The following is a 6,000-nucleotide window of genomic DNA, read 5'->3' as shown; positions in this document are numbered from 1 at the left end:
GTAATTTACTGAACAACATGTCACAAGCTGGATGGGAAGAAATTTTCCAACTGTGAAAGCTGTGGCGAGTGGCAAACGCAATAGCTAAACAGGAAGGTTTAACCGAACAAGATGGGAATATCGAGTGATAACAAAAACACAACACCAAAGGTTCTTTTCAGAACCATCAACATATTCATAAAGAGTAAACAGTAAACTAATCCATTTTTCAGGTAGATAGGTAGGTATTCACGTAGGAGAAGAAAATAAAATAATATATTTAAAATATATATTTAACAAAAGCTGTCCCCTTTGTATAGTCCTACGTCACTCCGGTTATGTCCCCGACATTACCCACACGTCTTTTTATGAAATAAAGTTAACGTTAATAACTATTGTTACATCAGTAAACACATTTGTCTGTGACATTGGTTGTCGCATGATAATATATCCCAACTCACCATACCCAATACAACACAAGCTCTCATGCGATACTTCTATGTACCACACACACGCTCTCACACAACATTCTCACCACACTCGAGCGAATCATCGGTGAAGGAGGAGTAATACCAACACAACAACACAGCAGAGAAAGAACGATAAGCTGGCGAGTAGCGAAGAGAGTGGACACTTCTTGTTGAACCACCATTGCGTGTGGTGTAGAGGTGTGCAAATCAGCTCATCATGATGAACAGCTCTGATCATATCAGCTCATCTAAATGAGCTGTTCTTTATGAACAGCTCTTCAGCTCAGTTGTCAGTGCCGACTTTCAATTTGGGTCCCAAACTCGATAGCCACGAAGCCAGTTTGAAAATGTTAAAATTCAAATGAAATTTTTCACACCATATTATTAATTACTTGAAACACGTATTCCAGACTATTATTTACAACAGACTCGGCGAGTACAACATTTCCGACATTTTTACTGAGGCTTTACATTACAATAGAAAGTTTTCTTCAAAAAAAAACAGGAAGTGGGTTATATCTATGGTATAACCGCAAGGGCGACGTAGGACTATCGTTGATTTAGAGATCATTTGTTTGAAGTTGAATCTAAATCCATCCTGAATGAATGAATAAATAAATATTTGGGTGACTTCAAAAACGAGAGTGTTACGTTGGAGACTCAAGGTTTTATGCATCCAATATTGGATACAAAAAACCTTGTTCTGAAGAATAATCTTCAGAAGCTTTCCTGCTAACTGCACTTGATTGACAAATCACAAAACCAAATGTATGTGGTAGCAGTATTATATGGATAGAAAACATTAAAATAAACTCGCTTGAATGTAATTCTCAATTCCAAGGGGAACTGGCAGATTATTTTTCAGCAACGATCATTTCTTTCCAGGTTTCCTCTCGATAACCAGCAAACGAAAAGAGTTGCGCGCGTGTATGTGTGTGTGTGGCGGCTGCTTCTATGTCTTCCCGAGGAACCGTATTTCGATGCTGATACTCTCTTGGTCACGAGAGTATCAGCATCGGCTTTTCTGCGCTCCCTCACAGTTAAAACAAACTGATTGCATTTCAGGTCAGGTCAGGCCAGGTAATGAATCCCTCGATCCCTCGCCGTTCAGCTCGTTCAGTAACGATGTTGTCTTGTCGATGTCCTCAGGCGTCGTGCACAAATTACGTAACGCTAAAAATCCGAATTTTGAACCGCCTCTCCCCCCCCTTTCGTAACGCAATTTCCTATCTCTAATAAACAGAAAGTAACGCAACATCTACCCCCTCCCCCCTTATCGCGTTACGTAATTTGTGCACGACGCCTCACGAAAAATGAATCGGTTTCACCACCAGAATATCATTTCAGTATGCTTTTCGTGCGTGATTGAATCGAGAGAAGGTGTGGTTTACGATGGCAATTTGGAAGGCAAACTAGAGGAGAATGAACTCTCTGAGTATGAAAATTTCGGCGACTGAGCAATAATCGATTGAAAATTATATAATTTTCGCGATACGAAACATTTTCCGTTTTTCATGTTATGCATCCAATATTGGATACGAAAATATCCTACTGATGGGAAAGAATAATCTTCAGAAGCTTTCCAGCTAATTACACTTGATTGAAAAATTACGAAATCAAATGTATTTGGTCGCTGTGTTCGCCATATAATTAGAAAACATTAAAATAAACTCTTTCGCATGGATGTATTCTTCAATTCCCAGGGAACTGGCAGATTATTTTTCAGCAACGATTAGATCTTTCCGGAATTTTCTCGATGCTGTATGGCATCCAAACGAAAATTCTCGTTTCAGTTTGGCCTGCAAAAAAATTTTCTAAACTCTAATCCATCAAATTTGGAGCCCTGAAAAGGGCCGATGATTATATGCTAAGCTAATATAGCACCCTCTCCTTGGATTCGATGGGCCAGCTGAATGTCCTTGGGCATGATGTGACGCGTTTTGCGTGGATAGCACACAAATTTGTATCTTCGAATAAGCCTCCTGCAGCGTCATAACCGCGGAACTTTGGAAGCGCAAGTCGGTTTTGAAGTCCTGAGCAATTCCACGATCCAAAAGCTGCAAAGGTAGCTTGCGGATCAGCAATTCGGTCGACTTCCGATAGCGATGAATTTCACGCAAAGTTCCCGGTCGATAGCGATGTGGCTTCTTCACCTATCCTGCGGCTGGTGCGCTTATCCGAGCTGCTTTCGTGTGCCTTACCACCGAAAGACTAACGAGCTGTCTGCGTGGTCCCAAACAAACGAGTCGTCACGGTGCGAGAGTAGAGTAAGAAATGAACGAAAGCAAAGGAAGCGTCATTTTATAAACCATAAATGTATAGAATCTAAACCCCACCCTTATTATATTCGTTGCTTACCCTGAGAGAGAAACGAATAACATCGAAGTAAGTATACAGTAATGTATTTGAATCCGGACACTTTACGTTACATTTAATACCATACCGCAGCCACAACATTTTCTGCATGTTGAATTAATGCGATTGATAAGTAACTATCAAGAAACTATCAGTAACTATATTAGCAACTATTAATCGCATAAATTCAACATGAAAAAAATGTTATGGCTGTGGTATGATATTGAATGTAATGCAAAGTGTCCGGATTCAAAAGCATTACTGTAGAAAAGAGATAACTCGACTGAAATTTTTTCGGTTCGGCCTGCAAAAACGAAATTAAGAGCCCCCGCCGACTGCAGACTGACTTGTCGACCGATAGTTCGGTCGGCTTCTTAATCAGTACGGAGAAAAAAAGTCTGTAGTGTACAGCATAATGCATAGACGTAAGTATGAGCTTCCCCATCTCACATTCCAATAAGATTAATGGGTTTCCAAGTGGGCGCGCTACATACGGATACGAATGATTTCAATAACCTGTTTTCGAAGCTATCATTAAGCTATTGAAACAATTTTTCGACTCAATAAATAGCAATCATATAACTCTTGGACATTTTATCTTTTGTATGAAATGATTATCATACTGTTCCGTTGATCCGAAGCAGAATGAATCACGCTTAAAGAAGGAATGGATTTTTTCTTGGAATTTAGTCAGCAGAAATAATGCCCTTTCCCAACAATTAAAAACGACAAACGATAAACAGTTTCATCAAAGTGATTTCTTCGATATGGGGATATATTCACTACATCATGTCATATATTTCATATTTTTCATTATGAAATCCATATCCATGGCACCTATCGGTATCGAATTATCATCGACACCACGATTTTCGCTAAATGCTCCTTTCAGTTCGGCCTGTAAAAAACTTTTCTGAACTCTAATCCATCAAATTTGGAGCCCTGAAAAGGGCTGTTGATTATATGCTAAGCTAATATAGCACGCTCTCCTCGGATACGATGGGCCAGCTGGATGTCCTTGGGCATGATGTGACGCGTTTTGCATGGATAGCACACACATTGGTATCTTCTAATAAGCCTCCTGCAGCGTCATAACCGCGGAACTTTGGAAGCGCAAGTCGGTTTTGAAGTCCTGAGCAATTCCACGAACCAAATGCTGCAAAGGTAGCTTGCGGATCAGCAATTCGGTCGACTTCTGATAGCGACGAATTTCATGCGAAGTTCCCGGTCGATAGCGATGTGGCTTCTTCACGCTTCCTGCGGCTGATGCGCTTATCCGAGCTGCTTTCGTGGTGCCTTACCACCGAAAGATTAACGAGCTGTCTGCTTAGTCCCGATGAAACGAGTCCTCACGGTGCGAGAGTAGAGTAAGAAATGAACGAAAGCAAGGGAAGTGTCATTTTATAAAACATAAAAGAATCGAATGTAAACCCCACCCTCTTTATTGTATAAGCTTACTGTATACTCACGAATATAATAAGGGTGGGATTTAGATTCTATACTTTTATGGTTTATAAAATGACACTTCCTTTGCTTTCGTTCATTTCTTACTCTACTCTCGCACCGTGAGGACTTGAGCTCGTTAGTCTTTCGCAGACAGCTCGTTAGTCATTCGGTGGTAAGGCACACGAAGTCAGCTCGGATAAGCGCACCAGTAGCAGGATAGGTGGAGAAGCCACATCGCTATCGACCGGGAACTTTGCGTGAAATTCATCGCTATCGGAGTCGAATTGCTGATCCGTAAGGAACCTTTGCAGCATTTGGTTCGTGGAATTGCTCAGGACTTCAAAACCGACTTGCGCTTCCAAAGTTCCGCGGTTATGACGCTGCAGGAGGCTTATTCGAAGATACCAATTTGTGTGCTATCCATGCAAAACGCGTCACATCATGCCCAAGGACATCCAGCTGGCCCATCGTATCCGAGGAGAGCGTGCTATATTAGCTTAGCATATAATCAACGGCCCTTTTCAGGGCTCCAAATTTGATGGATTAGAGTACAGAATAGTTTTTTACAGGACGAACTGAAAGGAGCATTTAGCGAAAATCGTGGTTTCGATAATAATTCGTTACCGATAGGTGCCATGGATATGGATTTCCTTATGAAGAATATGAAATACATGACATGATGTAGTGAATATATCCGAAGAAATCACTTTGGTGAAACTGCATTATAAAATTATTTGTGTACGAATGCCGCAATCGATAGTCGACTCTAATTTGCGCTGGGTAATTTCCTCGGAGGACTCGATTCCTCCTTTGAGCATTAATAATCTCTTTCTGGCAAAACGATGTGGTATGAATCACATTATTTGAATGATAGAATGAAGAAGTTTTCTGCCAATTTCCTTCAACCTCCAAACGTATCTTTCTCCCGTTTGTCGTTTTCGCGTTCGCTAATCCTTCCTCACAACACTCATTTCTAGTTTGAGAAATTGTTGAGTAAACATTGTTTGTCAGTGCGCGTAGAGCGGGAATTCCTAAAGATTCATTGCACCTCTAATAAATTGCCGAAAGACGTGGTCTTACGTTGATCGCACTTGATTGAAAAAATCCAAAACGAAATGTATTTGGTCGAAGCATTATATGAGTAGAAAGCAAATAATCGCTCGAAAATGACTTGATTTTCGCGATGTGAAACATTTTCCGTTTTTCATGTTATGCATCCAATATTGGATACGAAAATTTCCACTGATGGGGAAAAAATATTCAGAAGCTTTCCTGTTAATTGCGATTGATTGAAAAATAACAAAACCAAATGTATTTGGTTGCAGTGTTATATGGATAGAAAACATTAAAATAAACTATTTCGCATGAATGTATTTTTCAATTCCCAGGGGAACTGGCAGATTATTTTTCAGCAACGATGATAGCAACGAGAATTCCGCGCGTGTATGTGTGTGTGTGTGTGTGTGGCGGCTGCTTCGATGTTTCAAGCGGAACCGTGGCATCACTCTCCTCCTGATGGATTCCCTTTTGGCCTTAGGTTCACAAACAGGCTCTTGGTGACACCGTTCATCAGCGCATTCATGATAAACGAAATTAGCTTCACAACAACAGCGACAACATGCTCCAATCGCTGTTCAATCATAACTGAGTGGGTTAGGAAGGGAAGGTATTGAATTAGAGAGACTTTAAACTCTGAGAGTTTTTTTTTTTTTTTTTTTTTATCTTCGCTTATTTTTCGTCGGCCTATTTC

This window comes from Toxorhynchites rutilus, chromosome 1, assembly GCF_029784135.1.
Source record: "Toxorhynchites rutilus septentrionalis strain SRP chromosome 1, ASM2978413v1, whole genome shotgun sequence".
Classification (NCBI taxonomy): domain Eukaryota; kingdom Metazoa; phylum Arthropoda; class Insecta; order Diptera; family Culicidae; genus Toxorhynchites; species Toxorhynchites rutilus.
The sequence above is the reverse complement of the archived record's forward strand: the minus strand, read 5'-3'. Positions refer to the sequence as shown.